The sequence below is a fragment of the Mustela nivalis genome (assembly GCF_964662115.1).
Source record: "Mustela nivalis genome assembly, chromosome: 2".
NCBI classification, from domain to species: domain Eukaryota; kingdom Metazoa; phylum Chordata; class Mammalia; order Carnivora; family Mustelidae; genus Mustela; species Mustela nivalis.
The window spans coordinates 98,719,060-98,745,096 of NC_139021.1; the positions used below are offsets into that span (position 1 = coordinate 98,719,060).

The 26,037-nt window shown below is 50.5% G+C and overlaps 2 long non-coding RNA genes across 2 annotated transcripts; one reads left to right on the top strand and one right to left on the bottom strand.

Moving 5' to 3' along the window:
• Positions 1-8,706: 8,706 nt before the first annotated feature.
• On the top strand, positions 8,707-11,238 carry LOC309859698. Its single transcript, XR_014308829.1, has 2 exons — positions 8,707-9,854; positions 10,986-11,238. It is a non-coding gene; the product is annotated as an uncharacterized lncRNA (long non-coding RNA).
• Positions 11,239-12,106: 868 nt separating this feature from the next.
• On the bottom strand, positions 12,107-19,829 carry LOC309859699. The gene is made up of 2 exons (XR_014308830.1): positions 19,629-19,829; positions 12,107-12,403 (listed from the first exon to the last, which is right to left on the bottom strand). It is a non-coding gene; the product is annotated as an uncharacterized lncRNA (long non-coding RNA).
• Positions 19,830-26,037: the final 6,208 nt, after the last annotated feature.

A 26,037-nucleotide genomic window follows, 5' to 3' on the forward strand; every position in this document is an offset into this window, starting at 1 on the left:
CCAGACGATATCCAAGGTCTCTGCCCTCAATGTGAAGGTGACTCGTGCACCCTAGCTCTTTCTGGAAACACAGTCGGCCCCGGGAAAGTGTCCCGGGCTGATGCAGCTCAGACAGGCTGCCTCCCCAGCCCAGCAGAGCTGAAAGCTATGATTTTCATTTTTAAAAGCTTAAGAAAAAATGTGCAAGGGCCAAATGTCCAGGAACCTCTGCCGAGGAAGGCCCCGCTGTGTTAACTGCAGGCGGTCTTACCATGAGCCCTGAAAATGAATGCTAGGGACATGAGGAAAACCCTGCATGTCTACCTGCAAGAGCGTCCCTGCTCTCCTGCGAGGAGCCCCCCATCGCCACCCTTGGGCTCTTGCTTAGCGTGGGTGAGGAGTCAGGCTGCGACGGGGGTAGGGGTAACCCGCCTTCGGTCTGATTTCAGGGGTGAGGCATAGAAAGCTCACCCAGGACAGAGCCAGAATCAAGAGAAGAAGGTTGTCTAGGCTCAGGTTAGGAATCCCAGACCCAGGGACAGACAGCGTCCGGACAACACGGTCCCAGGTGATATTCCGGGGTTGTTAGGTTCCTGAGTTTGGCCAAATGCAGTCCAGACCCGCCTGCCTTGGTGTCGTCAGAAACACAGTCACGGGCGGCTCTCTGCCCGGGGCTGCACAGAGCAGTGTAGATAGGACACTGCCCTTAAGAAGTTTACCAACGGCAGCCACTCCACGAGCAAACTCCCTCTTTCTCCCTGGACCCCGCAGAGATTATGATGCCCCGGCTGCTGGGACCCCACCACGCTCTCCCTCTCCCTCTCTCTGCCTCATTCATGTCCCTCTTTTAAAGCTCTGCTTCTATCCCACGACCCCGCTTCTTCCAGATGAGAAGCAGATGTAAATGCTGGGTACCCATTTGTCAAAACTAACAGGAAGGTGGGATACGGGTCTGGGCGGGCTGGTGAGAGAGAGAGAGAGAGAGAGAGAGAGAGAGATGGGGTGACACTGTAGGGCTGGGGCTTACACGCTCCAACAGGAGGGTGGAAGGGAGGAGGGAGGGAGGGAGGAAGCCTGCCAGCTCTGCAGAGACAGGTGGGCTGGGATCCCTGCGCGTCCCCGGAGCCAGAGCACTGTGGAGTCAGGCTCAGAAGCCCCTCACAGCCGGCGCACAGTCACCCACTCGGGGATGTTTCTCATCTTTCCTGTTACTTCCGGACGGCACATATATGTGGGTGTGTTGTAAACGTAAGCTCACAGGTATGTGTGCCTGTACCCTTACGATCAAGACGTATCCTCTGTAGTAAAAACAAATGAAACCAAAACAGTATTAATTGTGCTTTGGATTGACTCACAGAGATCTGGGAGCATCATTTAAATAAAAACTAGACTCGTGACTCCAGGGCTATCATTCTTATTTGAATTTTAACGGAATTTTCCAACCTTTCAGCCAGACCCACACTTGGGCGGAGGTTATTTCAGTTTTCAAAAGCTGAAATCATTCCCGTCGGCTCCCCACTTGGACAGGTCTGGGATTCTGGAGCTCTGGCCCGATCACGGCCCTGCGTGTGCGCTTCTCCCCATGGTGTCTCGTAGCTGCCTGCCTCGCAGCCAGCCCTCGGGTGGGCCGGATGCCCCCATCGTGTCAGCAGATCCCCCTTGGAATCGACGTGTACGCTCACGTCCACACTGCCCCTTGCTCCTTTCGGCGGGCCCAGGCCCCTGACCCCATTCACAGAGCTCCAAGCAAAGTCCATTCTGTTCTTCTGCCCTCCTGGCTCCCGGCTCACCAGACCTCCCTGTGGCCGGCAGTCAATGACAGGGACTCCCGCCCACCCTACTCGGAAGCCCCTTCCTGATACCTCGGAAAGGTCCAACGGTCCCTGGAAACTGCCTGGGGATAAGGGACTTGGGAAACCCTGCTTGCCAATGGATTGAGCCGAGAATCCCCAATTCAGCAACCCCTGTGACAACCAAACCATGGGGTGTCCCTTGACTTCCTCATTGTTATGGGAGAATATTTGTAACACAGGGGCACCTGGGGGGCTCAGTCGGTAAAGCGTCTGCCTTTGGCTTGGGTCATGATTCTGGAGTTCTGGGATCAAGTCCTGCTTCAGGCTCCCTGATCAGTGGGGAGCTTACTTCTCCCTCTGCCTCTGCTGCTCCCCCTTTCTCTCTGTCAAATAAATAAATAAAATCTTTAAAAAAAATTTGTAACACATGTCCCCTTATCTGTTCACATGGAAAACACAGGTATGTGTATTATATAACTCACACAGATACAAATACACAATATCTATATGCAAAATCTGTAACATACATATTCTAGGACCCAACAGAGACTCTCACAATAGCCATCCCCTAAGGCCTCCATAGCCCCCCATGTGTCAACCAGCCACAGGTTCCCAGAGGCCCTCCTTGCCTCCGTAAGTCAGCTCTGTGCATCCATAATTGTATCTGCTGCAATCCTGGGTGGCTTCCTGACAGGAGAGAACTTTCCTTTTGACCCGGTGTTAGTGAAAACAGAATTTCCTCTGTACGGTTTTACACATCCGATAACTGGAAGAGCTCTCTGCAGCCCGGATTCTGATGTCCCGCATTGCAAATTCTGGTCCAGGACACGGATGCCACGGGATCTGCGTGGGCTGGGATAGCACCCAGCCCGTGGCTGCACATGGCGAAGCCGCGTGAGCTGGCGCAGGGGCCAGAGGGGTATCCACGGAAGCCCCTTCTATACCAGAACTGTAAGGGATGACTTAACGCAGCTGGGGAGACTATGAAATGCACATTCATCTTACTGAAGCCACATTAAGTGTCCCGCCAGCTCCGTGTTCCCTCAGCCAGATCCCCAATGGCTCAAAGCCCCTTCGACACCGTAAGAAACTCGAGAAGCATGTGGAGGCCACGTTAGGGCGGAAAAGGACAAACATCTTAACCTGCTTACTTTGCTTTTGCCAATTTTGCAAAACACACGCCTGTGCGACCCAATGGCTACAGTGTCTCTGAGTCCTCGGAAGGGATGGTGCATGGGCGTGGGGGCCTGAGGCTTCGGGGTTCCTGGGCCGCTGTTGATACAGGGGGAAGAAATGCCCCCCCTGCAAGGCAGAGCAGGAGCCAGCACACGGAAAGCTCGGGGCTGTGTGGAGCAGGAAAAGCGTGGCAGGTGGAAGACTTGCGGTAGATCCGAGAGGCAGGCCAAGTGCGAAGCACAGAGGGGGTAAATGCGGGGGAAGACATCTTAATGTCAGCTCTACAGCAAGAAGTTTTGAAGACCAAAACCCCTGGCATCATCAATGGTTCCCACTTTTTCTCACTCCCCGTATAGAACCCACCAGCAAATCCCGTAAGCTCTACCCTCGAAATACAGCCGGAGCCAAACCCCTTCTCGCCACCCCACCGCTGTCACTCACCCCACGCACCATGACCCTGTCTGTTGCCTCTTAAAATATCTCCACTTTTTGTCCTTCTACCATCTATTTTTCACCCAGTTGCTAAAGGCATTCCTTCAAAATGTCAGCCGGACGACTTCAATCCTCCCGTCAAAACTTCCAGTGGCTTCTCATCGTAATTAGAGAAAAAGCCCCGCAAAAGCCCTGAGTCATTACCACAATGAGATGACCCATCCCGTGGCCTCCCGTCCCACAGCTCGGGCTCACATCTGCACATCTGGCCCCACTGGTCTTGATTCTTCCTCCAACATCCACTGGGTTCTGTCTTGGGGCCTTTACCCTACAAATCGTCACAACAAATGTCACCCGGTCGAGAGGGCTCCCCCAGTGATCCTGTCACACAGACACTTCAGCCCTAGTCTGCTGATTCGGCGTCCCCGCTGCTCACCCACTCAACACGGCCTGACCTCATATTTTCCGACTCTTTCCTGGCTGGTTGTCTGTCTCTCCTTCTAGAGTGCAAGATCCATGAGGGCAGAGAGGGCTTTGATGGCTGCTGTTGTCCCCAGGGCACGGGATACTGCAGGCACAGAACATGGAACCCAGTGGGACTAAAGCCCCCACATCATGAGGTGCACGGGCACGTCTTTGTCTTCAGGCTGGCTCTGTTCTGTGGACGCAGGGGAAGGAGAAAGGGCTGAAATCCACTGGTGAGACACATGGACAGATTCGGTCAGTGCTTTGGGATTCCAGGGGTCTGTGCCTCAGGACCCTTAACTTGTGGGGTCAGAGCCATCCCTGTCGGCAGAGTGGAGGGTACATGCAGAGGTGATTTTAAGTACTGTCGGAAGGCTTCGGGCCCACAGACAGCTTCATCACCCACTAACCTACTGTCATATCTTCAGTTTCACCATTAGTAATTCTTTTCTTTGCTTAGTTCTCTTGCAAAACTTATACCCACTTGGCTCATGAGAAACCCAGGCATCCAGTCATCCAGCCCGTGTAGCAGAGCTGGAGTTCTGGGGTCCATGTCTTCTCCGCCAGGTCATCCCTAACCTCCCCTCGAGTGTGACTGTTCAGGAAGAGCTCTGCGCAGCTCTCTCCCAATACGATGTAGTCCTCGCAGTGCTAAGTTTTCAAGATGTGGAATAGAGGGCGATGGATGCTTAAGGAGGGGCGGAGGGTCAGTGTCTGGAGAAATAGAATCAAAAACAGCTTCCAAAGTGCTCCCTGGCGGTTTGGGGTTTGAAAACTCTTTGTTCTGCATGTCAGAACTTTGGGGTAAACCTGGCATTGGGAAGCGCTGTGTCCCAATGACAAACAGTCCTCACCGAGAAGAACACGAATTATCTTGGAAAGAAGTGGTTGCATCGAAGGGGCCCAGTTCTCAGTCACGTCATGCAACTGGGATGGAATTCTTCCAGAAACCCATCTCTCCTCTTCTGGTCACTTGAACTTTCAAAATGGTCATTTGTTTCAGCGCCACAAGGGTGACCACAGAACACGTCGTCCAAATAAGGGTGCTTCTGTGAGGGGAAGGCGGGGTATTCACAGTTACGCTGCAATGATGGCAGGGGGTCCCGTCCAGGCCAACGGGATGCCAGTCCCCTAGACAGCTCTTCTAACCAGGAGGAATTGAGTCATGATGTAGCTTATTAATGCGCCAAATAAGGAAGTGAGAGTCCCCAGCCCCTCCTACGCTGTTCAGCCTCACCATGGTCACTGGCCCCCCGGTCTCCCCTTCTCCTGCCCTGTGCTCCTGGGTCTAATCCGGGCCTTTTCCCTAAAAGTTACCCCTGCGTCTCCTGCATTACACATCAGCCCAGAAAAGCCCATTTCACAGACCCTTTCCTCACCACCACTGGTTTTCCTGGGAGCTCCCCTTCGTAAGGGCCTTTTCTGGGTCCTCCGGGCACTCCCTAGTCCCTAGCAACATGCTGACCATCTGATGGGGGAGCCTGTCCTTCTGGTGTTGCCCCATGTCCCTGGCCACGGGCTTTGGAAAAATCTCTTTCGCAGAGCGCTGCTTACACGGATCTGTTTAGAAATTTGTTCCCACGCCCTGAGGAGGAGCTGAGCAGGCCAGAGCTGCTGAGTGCAACTTTGCTAAGATCAAAGTTAGAACTTGCTGAGGCTTTGTGTCTGCAACTACCCAGAAATCCCTTTGTCCTCCCCTGGTGAGCAGAAGCGATGGTAAGCATGTGTGCAGGGGACAGCAAGGACTTAGCCCCAAAGACCACTTTTCTGCAGACCACGGTATCTGCCAATGGACTGACCCCACTGCAGCCCAGCACACAGTAGGTGCTCAGTAAATATCACCTGCACGATCATCTCCACGGGCCTGGAGTTGTCTGTCAGGTCAAGGCTGTGGCCTTTGGCTTCAGGCAGATTCTAGAACATCGGGGCCCTTAGAGAGAGCTCTTAGACAATGGTCAAATCCAGTCCCTCCTACGCTTCAGATAAGAAAGCCAGGTGAGGGTCCTGAGAGGTGAGGTGACCTGTTTGCTTTCACTAAGGTCAGAGGCAACACTAGTCACAGGCCTCCTGCCTGGTCCTCTGTCCATACCACACGGCCGCAGGCCAGCTGGCCCTCTGACACCTGGCCTCGTGCCTCAGACCCATGACCCAGAAGCTCAACCTCAGCCCCAGACACCCGCCCCTGGCCTGTAAGCTCAGTGCCATGGCTGTCCACACTCCCTCAGGGTCCCCTGCCCCCTCAATTACTCTCTCCCTCCTCCAGGTGTGATACATCCTCCTGGCACACTGCCGCCCTGTCCCTTTCCCCACCGTACTCCTGTCCATTTTACCAGGGATTGTCTTTTTCATTTGTGTTCTCTGATGCTTCAATGGTACCTACCCCTCATTCATTCATACGTGAATGCTGGGTGACCATGAGCCGGTTGTTCCCTGTCTCTGGGCCTTCTGTTGGATCTGTGAAATAAACACAATGCCGCCAACCTGTCATGCAGCAGGGCCCTGTTCTGCTAGGTATGCTATTGCGTGAATATCTTGGAAACAGAGTCCGACGACGGTGCTCAATGGTAAATGGCTCGTGCTGAGATCATTTCTTGGAGAACTTGAAAGGGGACTTTTCTATCCAAGATGAAAGAAACAGAGGGTGGCCCTGTGCAGTTCTAAGCTCTGCGCACTCTGTGTGTCTGAGCCTTCAGCCCAGAGCCCAGCAGCGGCTCTGGGTAGGGGTGGGAGGAGGAAGGAACTGGAAAAGGTTAGGGGTGAAGACGTCGTGTGGAGACTCCTCTTTGAGGGGTCCCAAGTGCTCCTTCTCAGGGTCTGTCCAGGCCACCTGCCCCCAACGCTGGCCAGCGAGGGGGAGCGGCCTTCCCTTCTCAGTCGGGCACCCGGTGCTACGGATGGAGCTGGGAGCTGCTGTTAATTAGAGGCGCTCCTTTCCTGTTTTCCACTGGCGGCTGCTTTCTGAGTTTCCCGCACCCTCTGCTGCTTCCCAAAAGCAATTTTTTTTAAAAGAATCCAAACTGTCTGGAATAGGAAAGGAGAAAGCTATCATTATGTGCGCTGCGTGGTGGCTTCTGCTGGCTTCCCCAGTCATTTGGAGGTGGCCGACAGGATGACTTTATGGTCCAGGCATGGCCTAGGGAGCCTGGTACCACTTTGTCCTTCCCAGGCCACCAGCTCTGTTAGACCATATCGAGGACCTGCTACACACCAGGCCTGCAGATGAACCAATACTGTCTTAGCCTGAAGAAGCTTTTGGGTCTAGAACCTTTGCTAATAACACTGGCGCGCCAGGACAGAGGTAGAGACAGTGTCCGCCAGGACACAGAGCAGGGCCAAGGAGGAAGCAACAAGGGAACATCTAGCCCGTGGGTTGCCTTCACTAGGGCCTTGTGGGGAAAACACAGCCCTGCCAGGCTCAGATGCAGACTAGAAGCTGCTGCCTCACACAGCTGATGGAGCCCGTGTTCACTCAGGACGCAAGGGGCTCTGGGAGAGCTACCAGATTTAGCAAACGAAAATACAGGGTGCCCAGTTAAATGTGAACTTCAGACAAACAACACATAACTTTTATAGCGTAAATATGTGCTGAGTGTTTCACGGGACATACTTTTCTTAACATACTATTTAGGACATATTTGCACTAAAAACGATTCATTGTTGATCCGAAATTCACATTTAACTGGTCATCCTGTATTTTATCTGGCAACTCTTCTCTGAGGCCAACAGAGAGTCCCAGACCATAAACCAAAAAGTCCACTCGACCCAGCGCTGGGTTACATGGAATGTGTCCCACTTGGGGAAGATCCGCAAAACCAGGGTGGAAGAAGACAGGGTTCGAATTTCAGAAGCATCCACATTATGGGTACCTAGGCTTGTTATAAACTATTAGCGTCCAAGGAGAAAATGCCAGTGATGGTCCCAGGTGGGGCCTTGTGGGTGGGCCTGGTCCACTCAGCAGGAGGAGGAAGAGGAAGGATGGTGGCCACGTATGAGAACTCAAGCCTTAGCCTGGTAATTCCCAGCCCTTCTCTTACTGCTGTTCCCATCATGGTCTGTTTTGATGCCTACTCTAGTCCAACCCCAAATATGTGCCATACGGCTGAATTGTTAATTTTCCCTTAGCTCGAGTTTTTATTCTGTTTGAGCATGGTTTCTGAATTTAGACAACTCTCGGACATCAAAAGAGTACAGTCAAGAATGTCTGCCGAGTGCAGAGCCTGACATGGGGCTCAAACCCACGTCCCTGAGGTCATGACCTGAACCAAAACTGGAAGTCAGACCCTAGACTGACTGAGCTGCCCCTAAAGTTTGTGTTCCTTAAAAAAATTTTTAAAAAAAAGTTTAAAAAAAATAATAATAATAATAATAAAAATTCTGCATGGTAACCAGAATGTTCTAGAATATCACCAAAGAGAGACAGGAATGGGAGCTGAGATGAGGAGGACAAAGCCTCAACCACCCAGGGTCTCCTTCTGGGGGAAGTGACAAAGTGGAGTCTGGAAGAAGAGAAGCAACCCGAAAACCAGCCGCAGCCAGGCCCAGGAGTGGTCTGCGGGGAGAAGAGAGGCCCCAAGCAGCCTCTCAGCCCCAGCACAGTACAGACCAGCCCTGCTTCTCAGGAGGAAGAAGGTGCGACCTGTTCTGACCTCTGACATTGCCGTGTGGACTGTGAGGAGCGCTCCTGTGCATTTCCTCTGTGCGCTTTTGTTGTTTCCTCGGGGTTTTTTTAGAGAGAGGGAGAGAGAACCTCGGTCAGGCTCTCCATCCGGGGCCCGACTTGACTCAGGGCTCGACCCTCGAGATCATGACCTGAGCTGAAATCCAGAGCCTGACGCTTAACCCACGGAGAGGCCCAGGCAACCCCCCTCCACCTTCACCCCCGCCCCCAGCTTGGGGTTCCTCTTATGTAAACGACAGTCAGCAATGCCCTGGGCCCACACATGGCATAAACCGGGTCTGATATTTTAAACCCTCTCTGTTCACGGGGCATTTTATGTTTGCCTTTGTTCTCCTCTCCAATTTCCCACTCCACGAACAGGGCTCTGAGGAGTCACACGTGGTCGATAGGGAAGTGCCCTTTGAGCGGTTCTAAGAGGCCATCCCCTCTCTGGGCTCATCTCTAGTTTCGCGTGGATATCAATTATAGGCTTTTACATAAGAAGGCTAATGCATTTTCAAAGCAGGCAGATCACCCTCCCGTGTTTTGACAGTTTGGCTTTAGTTGAAATATAATTAAACTTCTCGAAGACAAGGGCTTTGAAACTCCATCTCCACACTGTTTACATGCCTTTTTTTTTTCTTTTCTTTTCTTTTTTCTTTCTTTTATTTTATTTATTTATTTTTTTTTTTTGCTTAAGAGTTAGGTTTTTACTTGCTGCAGTACAATTAACTCGCCCTTCACTTTCTGCACTCAAAACAAACACTGGTTTTCAGCACTGAGCTTTTATAGTCTGCAGAGCGGAGAGTGGAAAAAATAACATCTGAAACAGGATGGGCTTTTGATGCTACCTCCTTATGACAGACACATTTGAAAACCACCGCTGGTGAGTCACTCACATTCTGCACATACCCTCTCCAAGGAGCAGGAAGTGTGGGTATTTGAAACCCTCAGGCCATGAGAAGTTTTCAGATGCGTCTTAAGGCTTGGCTGGCTCCCCTCCCCACGCGAGCCAGCAGTGGCCTTGCTAAGTGTGGCCCAGCCTTCTGCCAGCCTCTCTTCCTTTGTTCTCCTTGCCCTGGTTTTGCTTTTATGCTAGCAGCCCCGCTCTGAAAAGTACAGAGCTAGCGAATTTCTAAAACCAACAAAAACTTAAAAAAAAAAAAAATTAGCAATGACAACAATCAGAGCCCAGTGGTTGGTAGGGGCGGGTGGGGGCGGGCAGATGGTGCTGCAAGATGTCCTCAGGCGGCTCGTTGGGGACCCGGCCTTGTGGCTCTGTGGCCAAAAACAAATAAAGAAGTCGGGTCCCAGCCAGGGCTTTCACTTCTAACCCGACTCATCAGCTGTGGGTAACGAGCCCGCGGGCCTCTGCTTCACTATCGCCAAAGGCCAGAAGGACAAGAAAGGGGAGAGGAAGGGTTGGGGCAGGTTTCGGGGTTGGGGGTGGGGGGCGGAGAAAGGAGATAGAACTGAACGGAACTGAAATGACTTTAGATGAGGGATTTTTAAAAAGGAAAGAAAGAAAACAAGAACTCAATGGAAACGCGCCAGATGTAGCCATGAAAGAAGTTATAAATCCTAACCCTGTTTGGGAAAGGAAGGAGGCCCCGGGGAGGGGTGAGCTGCTGAGGATGGCGAGCCCCCAGAGGGAGACCTCTGCTCCCCCATGTGGAGGGGAGTCTCTCCAGAACACCGGCCTCTGATATCACCAGTGCGTGACGTGGCGGGCGGTGGATTCTTGGGACAATGCATTTTGCGCATATGCTTTTTCTGTAAATGGTGGTTTCCTTAAAGAGAAGGAGTCTGGTGGGAAACAGAAGGCCAGCCTCGAGCATCTGTGGCCCAGTAATGCGAGATGTGCCCTGAATGGCTTGGGGGCTGGGCAAGCCACAGGAGCAGCCCTAATACTACAGGCTATGAACGCCAGGCACCTCCCAGTCCTAGGAGAACCTCAAGCCCTCGTTGATGGAAGAAACTCCTGGAGTCTCCATCAGCAGCTCCAGAATGGATGCAATGGCCGGGGGCATCCCATCTTCCTGGAAGGGCTGGTAGTGAAATGCACGCTTCTTGGGCTGGCAGTGGGGATGTGCGACCGTGGGGGTGTCCCAGCACAGCACGGGCTGTCCTGAGCATTCGGGCTCAGTCACAAGGCAGCATGTGGGACACACAAGGGGTAACTTCGTGTATCCTCTCTGTGTTGCTGCTGAAACAAATCACCATAAATTTGGCGGCTACAACAACACATATGACCTTACAAGTTCCGTAGGATAGACGTCTGACGTGGGACTCACCGGGCTAGAATTGAGGGACGACAGGTCTGGGTTCCCCCTGAAAGCACTGGGGAGAAGTTGTGTCCTCCCTTCCCAGTGTTTAGAGGCCACCTGCATTCCGTGGCTTGTGGCCTCCTCACTCTGCTCTGTACCTTTTCTCCATGATCACTTCTCTGACTCTCCTCTCCCGCCCCCTCGTCCCCTTGGAAGGACCCTTGTGATTACATCAGGTCCACTTGGAGAATCCCAGATCTTAAAGTCAGCTGATTCGCAGCCTGAATCCTTTCTGCAACCTTCTTTCTGCTTTGCCACGTAACAGAACAACTTCCTGGGCCCTGGAGAAGGATGCAGACATCTCTGGGATCCATTATTCTGTGGGAAGCCATGGGATCCTTTATCTGTGATTCTCACATGAGAACATGAGATCATTTTTTGTTTGTAAAATACAAATAATACCCATTGACTATGTGCCAAGCATTGGTTTAAGTATATCATGTGCTTTCAATCTCCATGACAGTTCTAGGAGGCAGGTATCATTACTGTCCCCAAAATACTAATGAGGAAAAGTACAGACAATGTCCACGGCTATGAAAGGGTTCAGATAGGACCAGCACCCAGTCCTCTGGCCCAGTGTCCTCCCTCAGAGAGAGAAGGTTCCCTCTGTTATGCCAAAGGCCCTTCTCAGCCAGGAAAGGTGAGTTATCAAGTTATGTTCATCCTACTGGCCTTGACACTGTTCAAGTCCTGACCGCAGAGAGCTGAGTTTCCAGCTAAGAGGTCGAAGGAGCCAGAAACACAGCTAGGCCTGTGCTTCCACCAGGATAACATAAGCCCAGGGACAGCCGATGCATGGAAATGGCTTCACAGCTAGTTTCCATGGATGGAGAGGGCCTCCGAATGGGAGAGGAAATAGTGTCATAAAATGAAGGATGGACCACCCTTCGAGGGACCCGAGGCTCACTTGGTTGACGGGGAGAGCTCAAAGTCTTGCATGGGGGGAAGTTGGCTGCTCTTTTGGGTGGCCCTCAGCAGTGGAGCCCCGTGGAGACAGCAGGGCTGGCCTCTGCACAGGGGACCCACCACCCACCTCTGGTCTGCACGACCTTCCTTATAACAACGGAGGGAAGGCAGAGCCGGAAATCCACACCAGAGGTTGCCTCCTTGGTTCAAGACGCAATGTACGGGTCCCGGTTGGCCCGATCAACCATAAACCGGAGAGAACGGAGAGCCAGTTTGAAGCTCCGCGGGGCCCCAGGGAAGCAGGACTAAGGGAACCTCAACCGCCAAGTTCCGCAAATTTCACAAGTTCATTACAAACCCCAGAAGTGTTCGGTTGCTTAAAAACGATTTAATTTTTGCAATCTCCCAGAGAGAGGGCGCCTCACATTAAAACTGGTGTTGAAAACTGTGGCTCTGGGGGATGAAGGATGTTTCTTCTCCAAGAAGGGGAACAGGCAGGCACAGAGACGAACCCCAGGGTCTGAGCCCTAGGAAACCCTGAGTTCTGACTCCTGAAGCATAAGATGCCCGTTCCCATGGTGGAGCCAAGCCTCCTGGTGTATAACCAGAACGGCCCCCTTCTCGAGGTTCACCAAGAAGTCTGAGCAATTCTTGTCCGAACTTTGTGCCTAGTGAGAGAGAAGACAAGGCAGACTCTTGTCACCGTGGAGAAAGGAGAGAGCGCTGATCTCAGACGGGACGGGGTCTGAATCACAGCTCAGCCACTTCTTCCCCTTGCCCCTCTGACAGGTTCCGTAGTTGGGCCTCAGGTGCCTCAGTCGCCAAGGGAAGAGACACAGGCCCTACAGCACTGGCTGATGGGGGTGACATTTGTGCCCGGAGGAGCGTGATTGCCAAGAGCTAGTGATCTGTGGAGCCCGGACAGTGGTTGTCACGACTCTGCTGCTTTGCACAGCCCCATCAGGATGACCTTCCTAAGGCAGAGGTCACCTAGGGTCATGCTGCTTGTACAGTTGCCACGAGTCCAGGGGGCAGAGATACTGGCTACGTGAGGTGCTCTATGCAAGAAGCTCTGTGCAGGCCTGGGAGGGGCACACGGCAGCTGGGGGGCAGGGTCCCAGGCCCTCAGGCCCACGGGTATAGACAGATGGCACAGCTGGCCACTGCCACCACCGGCACCCCGCGGACATGTACCAGGTACATTCCTTCCTTTCCAGCCACTTCACTTGAGTGAAATGCTCAGGGCACAGAACTTGGTCCCCTATTTTCTTTCTTTCTTTTTTTTTTATTAAAGATTTTATTTATTTATATAATTGACAGCAAAAGAGGGAACACAAGAAGCAGGGGGAGTGGGAGAGGGAGAAGCAGACTCCTCACCGAGCAGGGAGCCTGACACGGGGCTCGATCCCAGAACCCCGGGATCATGATCTGAGCCGAAGGCAGATGCTTAACCAACTGAGACACCCAGGCGCCCCTTGGCTCCTTATTTTCTAGTTTAACACCAGCTCGCTGTGTGGACCAAGTGGCTTTTGACATACTTCCGTTGTTTGGGCTGCCTAACCCCGTTCGAATCACTGGTGCTCCCCCATGTTCCCTGGCGCTGGCCAAGCACACAGGGAGGTTTGGTGGTCTGCAAAAGGACAGCCCGCCCTGGTCCACAGAGCCCTGGCTTGCTGAGCAGTGAGGTACACGCAACGCACACAGTGCCTGCAGGTAGGAAAACTGAGTCATTTCCAACCTGGGGGTGCTCAGCCAGGCAGCAGGTGGTACGGCCGAAAGGAAGCGTGATCGGGGCCTGTGGCAAATCCCACGTGTCCACCTCTGCTCCGTCGAGCCCATGGCCAAGTGCATGTGACTACGCGGTTGCTGTTTGCTAACGGCCTCTCAACCAACGGCAGTAAGGATACTCTGTGCACCCCTGCGGTGGGCACGCTTGGGAGACATTGCTCCGTGCCAGAGAGGGGGAAAGGCACAGGGAACGCAGTGTGGGAGAACCAGCCAGGCCAGCTCCCGAGAATGTGGCAAACTCGAGTGGCCACCCACACTTGTGGAAGCGGCCTCTACGGGAAAGAAAATTAGCAGAACGGGGCTGGGCGTGCTTTCAAAAGTTTTGTGTGTCTGAACCCATTCACGGCAACCCTGCTTCACAAAGGGGGAAACCGAGGCAGGTCAAAGAAGGGGCCCTCGGTTATAAAGCTGGTGAGGGCCGCCGCTGGGACCGGAGCGCTCCATCCAACTTCTGACGCCGGCATCCACGTGCTTCACCTTGGTAGTGACTTGGCCAAACACAGGACATCTTGCAAAGCAAAGAAAGAGGAATCTGAAGATGCCTACACCCTCCCCCAAGCACAGGGAAAGGGCCGCATGGTCCACAGCTGCAGGTGACGGAGCAAGAGCGGGTTTCTAACGGAGCCTCTGCCCGGGAGATCCCGTCTTCCCTCGGAGTCTGAGAGGACCCAGAGAGATGGTCCTGCTTCCGCCCAAGTACATCTCTCAACGGGCGGAGAGGCGCAGCCACCCCCTCCTGTTCCCCAAAACACTGTCCCCAGTGCCATTATGCAAGGGCCTATTACAGTGGCCTGTGGAAGTCACTTTCGTGGTCATGGTTTTCAACTGCAAATTAAAGAGGAAACCACTTCAGGAAGAACACATTTACCCACCCCGCGTCCAGGTGTGCAGGAATGCCTGCTGCAGATGAGCCTGGGGGCACTGCCGTGGGCAGCGGACGGCCTGGCAGATGGTCTGGCCTGGAGCGAGGGTGGGAGCCAGCGCGGAGGGACGCCAGCTCCAGATGTTGAATCTCCGTCTAGAGAGCAGGGCGCTTCCCGGGAGCTGGCCTCTGCCCCCCAGCCTCTGTCCCGTGGCCCCTGGGGATAGTCCTGAGCAAACACCCAGGGGCCTGTCCCAGGCCCTCTCAGCAGGTTTCCTCCAGCACACATCAGTGCTTTAACAGTCACCGCCATAGCTAGTGACATTCTGTCCCGGCGGCAGCCAAGCGGCCTAGGGACACTCCAGGAACATCCCCTGCAATTCCCACCATCTCCTGGAGCCTGTTCACAGCCTCTTGGGTCTGCCAGACATCTTAACTTTGGCAAGGGCTCCTGAGGGCAGGACGGGCAATGACGCACCAGGGGTCTTAAGGGTCTGACAATACTTGGGGCTGACACCCGGGTAGATGGGTTCACCTGAAGGGAGCGGACAGCAGAAGTCTTGCCGTGAGACGGGGGCTCATCACTTACCCTCAGGGAGGGAGGGCGGTAACGCCCACCCCACAGGAGTCTATGGGTGTAACATGAGGTACTGGTTTCTTCGTTCACCGAATATTCCAGCTCCCACTTTATGGAGATCCCTGGCCGTGGCAGGATTTGGAAAACCCTGGCTGGAAGGAGGAGGGGTGGTTCTCCTGGGGTAAAGGGGAGAGGCCTGGAGGGGCTGCTGGCCTCAGGAGCATCTGCCCACACAGCAAAGGGTATAGGAATTGGGGGTCTCCCACATCTTCGGGGTGCCACGTAGCTTCTGCCAACGGGGCCCCTGCTTCCCTGGCCTTCGGGTACCTTCCTCTGATCAGGCCCTAAGGGGGCAGACTGCACTCTGTCCCTGGGAGCAGCCCCGGAGCCAGCTTGGGCAGGACCCGCGTGCAAGGTCTGCACGCATGCGGCCCGATTCCACTCCTGTCCCAGGCACCGCAGCCGTGTGGACACGCCCCACACTCTCCAGATGGTGCTCCAGGCGCCCCACAGCTGCAGACCCAAGACAGGCTCCGCGGGACACAACCAGGCCTGGGGAGCTCCCTGCTTGCCGAAGCCCCACCCCAGAGACCACCAGCTTCCCAGCCTCTCCCACTGGCCTGATGGATGCTGGAGGATGTTGGCAACTGAGGAGCTGACGTAGACCATCCCTGAGTCCAGGCACCGTCTCCCCTGTCCCAACCTTGCTCAGCCCCATCGAATGGGAGCCAACAAAGCAGCTACAAGTGATCCGGAAGGAGCCGCCTCTTCCCGAGAGAGGATGCCCACACCTAGAGGCAGAGGCAGTGTCTACAGGGGTTGGCCACAAGCCAGCAAAAGAGCGTTAAGCTAAACTCTGTAGCCCCCGGTCTTGGGCCAACGCAGTTCCCCAGGACGGCAAAACTAACTAGGCTCCTCAAAGGTTCCCATGAGCCCTTTGCCCTTTAGGGAGAACATTCCAGATCTGATGCAGAGAGTGCCAGGCATGAGCCTCTCCTCTGCCAGACTTACTGGCCCTGTGACTCTGGGCAAAACTTTTTGTTCACCCCCGGTGTCTCCAATTCCTCATCTGTCCAATGGGCACAGTAATGCTTGTGGGTCAAAACTACATCCTGCAAAAATGCTTTGTGATTATAAGGAAATTTAGGAGCTTAAAATAGGAGAGTATTAGACACAGCCCTCCTGAGGGTTGGAGGGGAGCAGGTAGAAGGTGCCTACACCTGTTTATACTTCTGAATTCCTGGAAGCTTAGCTTGCTTTTGCATTTCCCTCCTAGCCCGCGACAAGCTCTTCATGAGCATCTAGTCTGCTAACTAATTCCCTTCTGGAACACGAGACCACGGTTGACCCCAGCCCTACATCCCGTGCACACTTCCAGGGTGGAGCCTGGAGTGGCACGAAGGGAACATGGATTGTGTGTCGGGACGGACCGCCACATTAAACATCCCTGGTCTCTACCTTTAGAGACCAGATAAAACTAGCTGGAACCCAGAATGAACTGGACCTTGGTCAGTGGGTACTTCAAAGTAGACTGAAACTCTAATCTATGTTATCCATGCCAAGCATCTCCACGCCAGCGACGCTCCCTTGCCAGGACACAATGCATCAGTGGGTCCTGAGAAGCGCGGGGCACTTAATGGGCTGGTGACCTTGGGCAGGCTGGTGAACTTTTGGACTCTGTGGTGCAAGGATCCATTAGGGAAATCCTACGCTGATCGATTGGCTCTTCTGGGTAAAGTTCAAGAAAGCAGAGGTCTTCTTGGTAGGGATCTACGAGAACTGATATCATGGTTGTATTGGGAAGAACATGGCCTTCAGAGCCAGATAAATCTTGATATGGTGTGGTCTCCAGGGGGTCTGTGTAGACAGGGCTCAGGCCATCAGCTCTCTGAAAGGATGCGGCAGGGGAATACATAAAGGTTCATTTTATCCCTGCATATTCTCCTTACTCAGATTGTATATTTTGAGGGGGTCATGGGAAAGGGGGAGCTGGAGATTATGGCTGCAGTGACAGCCTCCTAACTGTCCCCCCACCCCCACCCCACTGATGTCACTGTCTTGGTTCAAATTCAGGAACTACTGTTTCCCATCTGTGTGACTTTGGGCAAGGAACTCAGCCTCTCTGAGCCTGTTTTCTCATTTGTAAAAGGGGAATATATTCCACTCTGGCAGGGTTTCTGGGAGGGAATTATCTGATGTAACATATGGAAAAGGGCTTAGTACAATGCAGGCATATCGTAGGCACTCAACATGACCAGCTATCACTGGTCCCCAGATGTCTTAGGATCCTAATGAAGTATCCAGATGGGTACCGAGACCCGGAAAGCTTAAAAAAAAAGCTTAAAAAAAAAAAAAAAAAGGTAGAAGAAGAAGAAATTAGTTAGATTTGCCTTTGGATTTGGTTGCCCACCAGCAAGTGTGTTCCAAGAGGATGCCACATCTGCCCTCCACATTGTAAGACCAGAACGCCAAGCAGCTGTCCGACTTGAAAGCAAGCCTTCCCAGACAGAGCTACCCAGGCAGCGCCAAGCCTGCGGATGAAAAAGTCGCCATAGTGAATGAATTAGACCAGTGGTTTTCCCCATGTCTGGAGGCAGTGGAATCTTCCTACCATGGAAGATTCTGGGGTTTTTTTCTGAGTTGCCCCCCCCCCCCCGCGCCACAGAACTCCCAGGGTCTGGACAAAACAGGATGAAGGAGGGGTACGTGATAAGCCTGACCTTGACACCAGGTTCTCCAGACGCAGGAGCAGTCTGGTTTGCGAGGGAGCTACTGAATTTGCCAGCGGCCAACACAATGAGCTCACGATTCATTCATTCATTCAAGCATTCGTTCAAGGAGCACTTGCTGAGGGAGACCCCACAGCTTTCCTAGAGATACTAAGAGAACACGAACACGGTCGCCATCCCCACACTTGGAAGACTTGTCCCGAGAACAAACAATGCTGGCTGCGTTAGGAAGGAAAGTTGCAAGATATCTGCTTCGAGACCCGAGTCCATGCACGGCAGAGCTCCCTGTTGTGTCCTTGCGGGGAGCCAATCCCCCTCCCGAGAAGGCAGGTCACCAGCTTCCGCTCCACCACACCCCTGGGGATACACAGTGTCTGCCAGTGTCAGGCTCGCAGCAGCCTCAGTGAATGACCCAGGGAGTCCCTTTCCTGCCTGCGAGTTGCAGCTTCCCACGGACTGGGAGTAAGGAGAAAAGCCATTTAAACAAAACAGCTTTTGGAACACAGAGGAGTTCAAAATCTAGAAGAGTGCTTGGCAAGAGACATTTGGGATTGGGCGGCTTCTGCCGCTCACGTTGTTTGATGCTCCCATAAACCAGCTGCTTCTGTCGCTCCCTGAACATCAGCTCCCGAGGGACCAAGTCAGCCCAGGGCTCTCTGAGCAATAGCGGTTGCCTGGAGAACACGCAACCCATCCAATCAGCGCTCAGCAGGGGACCCCAAGGGAAGGCAGCACCCATCCAGAGCCTTCATTCCCCTCCTCTCCATGGTTTCCCTAACAACAGACTGCGCACACTCACACACACACACACACACACACACACACACACGCATACACACATGTGCACACACACACACACGCCCCCAGAAGTCAGTTCAACGAAGCATGGTTCCCAGGAGTCGACACAATAGACCTCTCCCCAGGGAGCAGAGCTGTCTCCGTACCTGGGGTTTCCAGAAGCCCCTGCCTCTAGGCACCACCGGGGGATGTGACACAAGCAGCCATCCCTGGGATCCTCCGTCTTCTCCCACCAAGGGACATTGGTCACCACTCTCATCCCCAGACTGTTCTCTCCACGCACGCAGTCCTTGGCTTCCTCTGAGAAGCCCCAGCCAACAGGACACTTACCCTCGTCTTCTCTGATTCTGGGGCTCTTTCCAGCCCCTCCCCAGCACACCCCCAGTTCAAAACCAGCTCACAACTAGGACCTGACCTTTGGCAGGCTCTGATACAACAGCCCGAGGAGAGAACCCACTGCGACTTGGGTTCCGTGAGTCAAAACGGGATCAGAGGCTTCTGGGGAAGTTTGTCAAGCTAGGAGAGGCCTAGCCAAGGCCTCATAAGGAAGGAGGCTTCATGCAGCCTCAAGGCCACTTCCAGAGGCCTGGGTCAGAAGGAGAAAAGTAAGCCTTCCCTTCTTGGTTGGCCGCTCTGCGCTGTGTGGTCTTAAAGCCTCGGAATCTGTGAGGAGGCCTCAGGCCAAAATTTCGGGCTCAGACCTCCAGGCCCAAATGGGTAGGCTCTCATGATGGTGGAAAAGGTATAAATTCAGGGGATGGTTTTTGTTTGCTTCTGTTTTTAGAATATAGATGGGGTTTAATACAGTTGTCTTGAGGGTTTGGAATAGAAAAACATGCCCAACCGAGTTCTTGGCCCCCGACAGGAGCTCACGCCCTGGTAGCTAGCGATCTCTCCGATCTGGGCACTGGGATGGCTCCCGCCCCGCCCTGCCTGGTGTGGCCGGACTCCGCGGAGCCTGCCGCAGCTCGCAGAGAAGGCCGCCGGGGCTGCCGGGCCCTGCCTCTCCACCTGTAAGTGGGTCGTGTCTTACTGCGCCGTCTCATCCTCCGATGAGAGTGTCCACTGAGCACTAGGCGAGTCCCAGCTACTGCTCTTTTCTGGTGTGCTTTATGAGAATGTAAGGCAATCCAGCTTACCGCGGGGTTTCGGTGTCACCAAGAGTTCCAGGGCTTTGTGGCCGGGCGCATTCATTGCAGACAAAGCACAATGAGGAGCATCTCACCTTACCTAATCACAGGGCGGCCCAGCGCAGCCCTGGGCACGGCTGTGGTGTGCTCCAGCTGAAGCTCAAAGGGCTTAAAGAAAACCTTTTCTTTATTCGGGAGGTATTATTATCCGGGGTTTACAGCGAGAGATAGGGAGAGGTGGAGTGACCTGCTTTAAGACCACACAGTAAGAAGGGGCTGGGCGGCCAGTGGGGCCCAGGCAGCTGACTGATGGAGCTTCTTGGCAGGAAGAACACAAGCAGAAAGCTGCCCTCCCAGGAGCAGCCTGAACTGAGTTACAAAGGCCAGTGTGCGTGCAACTGGAAAGCCTTGGCTTGAGGAAAGGTGTGCAAAGGGCACCTTTAGCCTCGAGGAAGTGGAATGCAGGATGGGGCCGTTGCAGGAGGAGAACGTTAAGGCCTGAAACTCCGGATTAGGGGACGTTCCCTCAGCCCCTAGCAGAGGCCCACAGCCTGCCTCAGGGACTGACCTCCAGAGAGGACATGGTGTCACCCCTGCTCCTGCATGACCTTATTTTTAACAATAATGACAAATGCAAAAATATTAGTAATGGATCAAAAAAGAAAAGCAGAGAGTGATTTTTTTTTTCTTTTTCTGATCCTTCTATCGATGGTCATGCTTGTCCAACATAAAAAAGAAAGAAACTCAAACCCAAAATACAATAAATAGAATAATATCATAACATATCTAATGGATTTGAACTTTAAATTACATTAATTTCATTTTAGGGACACCTATGAATTTTTGGAGGAAAGAAAAAACCTTATACTTACATATTGGTGTATTGCAATAAATGCAATATTGATAGTTTCTGGTTTTGATCCTTACTTTCTTTCATTTGTCCATGACTTTGTAAAATTGATATTCATGCTTTCATACTCACATGGCCAGTGTGACCAGATTTGTCCATCTACCTTTGCTCCTGGTTGATCGGAGCTCTTGATCAAAATCAGAGCTTTTGATTTTGAAACATGTTTTTCACATACAGCAATATCTAGTTATGAATGGTCTTAAACAACAGAATATGTAGGGCAAAGATTCATGAAAATCTAATTTCACAATAAGTTCTAGAAATTACAATACTGTTCATATCTTTGTTTCTCCAGGATCTATTCTGTTTTCGGTCAAATGTCTCCATAGTTGAAAAAAGATTTTTAAAAGATTTTATTTATTTATTTGGCGGAAAGAGAGCACAAGCAGGGAGAATGGCAGAGGAAGAAGGAGAAGCAGACTCCCCGGTGAGCAGGGAGACTGACACGGGCTCAATCCCAGGACCCTGGGATCATGACCTGAGCTGAAGGCAGACGCTCAACTGACTGAGCCACACAGGCGCCCTGAAAATTTTTAAATAAATAAAAACTCCAAGTGGTTACATAGATGGACAAAATTGAAGTAACTCCAGTTTCATGTAAAGTCACAGAGAGAGACAGAATAATATTTAAAATATATAAAAATAAAGAAAATTCAGAACTAAGGAAAAGAGAAATAAGAAGAAGTCTAGCTGGGGAGGAAAAGTCACATCCAGCCTCTACACACAGACATAGCAGCTAGAGATGACCTATAAATGTAGCTCTACACTCTGGGCTTCCTGGCACCCAGAGGGAAAAAGGAAATGTGGCCAGTCAGGGCATTCACATTGAGAGAAAGGAAGTCACCGTGGGAGAACCCTAAGAAAGGCTCCTCGTGAATCCTTGCAGAGGATTCCCCTCAGGGACCATCACGTCTACCAGGGGAGATAAAGAATTACAAGACAGTGTGATTCTGCTTCTGCTTCCCATACAGTTTGGTATTGGTTTCAGACCTAGAAAGGATGAACTTAAAAAAAGGCAGCAGGGCTCCCCAAGGCCCTGTGAACAACCATCAGAAAGGAAGTGATCCAAAAAGAATAATTTTATTAAGAAATTTGGAAATTTATGGGGCCACCTCGGTGGCTCAATTGGTTGGGCATCTGCCTTAGGCTCAGGTCATGACCCCAGGGTCCTGGGATCGAGCACCACATTAAGCTCCCTGCTCAGCCAGAGGCCTGCTTCTCCTTCTCTCTCTGCCTGCTGCCCTCCCCCACCGCCTGCACCACACTTGTGATCTCCCTCTCTATCAAATAAAATAAAAATAAAATCTTTAAAAGAAAAAGAAATTTGGAAAATTTATATTTAGGACATTTTAAAAGTGGGGTTCAAAAAATGACACTGTTTTAGCCAAAGGACTAGGTCAAGAACAATGAAGAAGGTAAAGCAGAGAGCTGAGCAGCCAGGATGGCTTCACATTGCCTTTGAACTCCACTTTCGGGCTCCGAACTTTGGCTCTGGGCATGCGCAGACCTGGACCTAAATCCCAGCTCTAGGACAACGTCCCTGGAGGCAATGGCAGACTGGCTCATCTCAGACTATCTACCTGGCAAGAATGGATAATGTGGACAAGATATTTTTTAAAAATCTACTGGAAGCCATCAAAAAACTACCAATGTAATGAGAAACTAAAGAGCTAAAATCCCAAAAACAAGGCATGAGCTCCGAATGAGCATCAGACATGTTTTTCCCTGGCACCTGGCACTGTCCAAGCAGCGGCTGAGAAGCTGAGCGGAGCTTCCAGGAGTCTATGGGGCTGGGGTGACAAAAAAGGGAGCTCAGGGCCTGGCAGGGAGAAAAGGCCTGGTTAAAGACCTCAGACTTGCAGCTGAGACTCCTCCAAAAGGGTGATCCAGAAAGAGAGCTAGCTGGAGGAAGAAATCCAGAATCATTTTGAAAGAGCCCAGTGCTTGACTGGATTAATGTGATGTAAAATGAAGCAATACATTTCTAAACAACCCATGAGTCAACATAGAAATCACAGTGGAAATTGGAAAATATTTTAATGAAAAGATAATAAAACTGAAACATATCAAAACTTATGGGATGCAGCCAAAGCATGCTTAAGAGAAATTTATAGCCTTAAATGCATCATTACAAAAGAAGAAAGGATCGAGAAACAATGAACCAAATTTCCATCTTAAGATTTTTAGTAAATGAATTGCAAATTCAACTATGACATAATACAAGAATGGAAGTAATAAACAGCAGGAATTAATGAAGGTGAAAATAATCATACAACAAAGAAAATGGACAAAGCCAAAAATTGTCTTTTAAAGACTAGTAAAATTGATAAGCTCCTGACAAGACTGATGTCTTTTTAAAAAGGACAGGCAAAAATAATATCAGGAATGAAAAAAGAAAGATATATCAATATAGCCTGCAGCTATTAAATGAGTGGATGTTCTGAACCAACTTATAGTCTTTTATCTATTAAATAAATTAAATCCATAACGAAAAGTCTTTCCACAAGGAAAACTCCAGAACCAGATGGTTTCGCCAGTGAATTCTTCCAAATACTTAAGGATGAAATATAATTAATCTTATACAAATTATTCCAAAGAATAGGAAATGAGTAACCTGTCAGCTCATTTTGAGAGCTATATTATCTTAATATCAATTACCTTAATAAACCTGACTAGGAGGGAAAATTACAGGCTATTTCTTTCTCCAAAACATGGAGGCTAATCCTAAACAAAACATTATCAAACTGGATCAACAAACAAAATGGGTTTTATTCTAAGAATATGAGATTGTCTTGATGTTCCCAAACCATCTGGAATGAAGAAGGAAATCAAGATCAACTCAATAGATTCAGAAAAAGCACTTAATAAAATTAACCCTTCGTGATAATAATAAGAAGAAAGAACTTTCTTAGGAAACTAGAAAGAGAGGGAAAATACCTCAATATGATGGAGTATCTATAAAAATATCTCTAGTATATATCATACTTAATGTTCAAATAGTAATACTTTTCCCCCAATATCCAGAATAAAAGAAGGATGCTGGCTTTCTTTTGTTCTAGTCATCATTATACTTAAGGTTCTAGACTTTGCAATAAAATGAGACCAGAAAATTAAATTCTTAGAATACAAATGAAAGAATAAAACTGACATTTTTCACAGGCTATGCAATTGCATGTGTAGAAAGTACAAAATATTTTGTAGAAAAACTGTCAGAATTAATGAGGAAATCAAGCAAGGTTGTTGGATAAAAAATGCCAGTATACAAGAGTCAGTCGCATGTAAGAGGAACAAAAAGCAGAATGCCCAAAGAAAACATTGATAAATTGGACTACATTAAATCTGAATTTTTGTTTCATCAAAAGAAATCATTAAGAATGAGAAGGGAAGCCACAGAGAAGAAGGTATTTGCAATCTATACAAGTGACAGGGGATTCATAGCCAGAAACTATAACGAGAAACTACATCTCCAAGAAAAACAGACCACCCAATACAAAAATGGGCAAAAGACCGAACCAGGCCAGTAGATATCTAAATGACCAATAACATTTGAAAAACGTATTTAATTTCTCTAGTCATCAGGGTGATGCAAACTGAAATACATTCACAAGAATGCTAAAACTTTTAAAAGCCCCAAAGTGTCAATTATATGGACACCCCAAGGCTCTCGTAACTATCTGTTAGGAGTACAAATTGGTGCAGATGCTCTGAAAAACTGTATATCTACTAGAACTGACATAGGCATATCCTATAATCCAGCAATTCCAGTTCTCAGTATGTACACCCCAGGAACGTATCCCCTGACAAGATATAGAGGAGAATGTTCCAAGCAGCATTATTTGCAACAGATGAAAAGCTACTGAAATGACCAGCAGTCCATGAATGTATAAATAAATTGTGGTAAATTCATACATGTACATTTTTACAGCATTAGAAATGAGAAAACTTCTTGTACCCTTAGCAATATTAGATCAACTTTACAGAGATAATACTTAGTGGAGAAAAGGCCAGAAAAAAAGAATACAGGGTGTACGATCCCATTTCTATACAATTCACAAACAAGCAATCAAATATTTGGTGAGAAAAATGCTTACCATGGAGAAGAGGCGATTATTTGGAGAGGCCCTGGGGAGATTTCTCTCCTGCTGGTGAGATTTTGGCTTTGGACTTGGGCAATGTGTTCACACTTGTGATAATCCAAAAAGTAGCACACTATGTGTTTCTTTATGCATATTATATTCTTTTTTATGCATATTATATTTTGTTGCTAAGAAGTTTCTTTACTAGCCAACTGTGGAGTAATGCTAAGTTCCTTAACTATGTCGAGATTCTGTCCTCATGTGTAAAATCAGTGTGATAATAACTACCCCCAAGAATTGCTCTAAAACACAAAGTAATGTACGTGAAAAGGACAACACAGGAGTGGCGAACACATGGTCCCTGCTTTGTTATCACCCATTTCATTACCTCCTTCTGGGGTTACCTGGGCTGGGCTGCTTGCAACAGCATCCAGTCCCCTTCATGGGCCCACCAGCCGGCAGCAAGCCTAGGATTTTCAAGGTCTCCTGGGATAACCAGCCCCCAAATGTGTGCAGGCCCCAGGTTCTCACATTCACAGTGGGATCAGCTGTTTGGAGGTGTGATCGGGATGGGGCTGGAGATTAAGCTTCTGTCATCTCAGATGACTGCAGGCCTCGGGCCTCCCCATGGGAATCTCAGGGCCAGGCCTTCAGGAGGCCCCAGGAAGGGGAAATGTGGTCATTTGATCCAGAGCAAGTCCGCAGAGCGGAGGCTAGTGAAAGAGAAAGGGAGTGCAGACAGCAGCCCTTGCAGTCTGTCAATCCCTGGGAAGAGAGAAGGGAGTGCATCCAAGGAAAACCAACCTGGGACTTTGGGGGACAGGGGAGATCATAAGGAATGGATCACCAGGGCACCTCAGCAATAATGGGCACATTGTGATGGCATCCCGAGGAACACACAGACTCCATTCATCCTGCAGATGAACAGGCATCTGCAGACTCAGCTTTTTTTTTTTCTGGAAGTCATGGGAAATCATTAAATGCGGGCTACAGCTGCTTTATGCCAAGTCACTTTTTTTTTTTTTTTTTTTTTTAAGATTCATGTTGTTTTTGTTCTTGCCTTTCTGACCCAGAGCCACTCTCTTGGACCTAGCTTGTCAAGCTCCTTCTTCACCTAGGGAGGGAGCATCCCCAAGCCCAGAGCTTGCCCACATCTTTCCCAATTATAAAAAATCGCCTGGGGGGGTCTAATAAACATACAGATTTCTGTGCCTCCACCTAGACCTGCCTAATAGAATCTTTAAGGAGGGCATATCTGGGAAGCTACAGTGTTAAAGAGAGCCTCAGGTGATTCTGATCATTGTTCAAATCGGGAGACTCACCTCCAGCCCGGTGGTTCCTTACACATCCCAGGAACTTTCTCTGGCAATGCTTCTCATTGGGCAACATAACCTGTCCCTCATTTTTTTTGTTTGTTTTTTTTTTTTTTAGC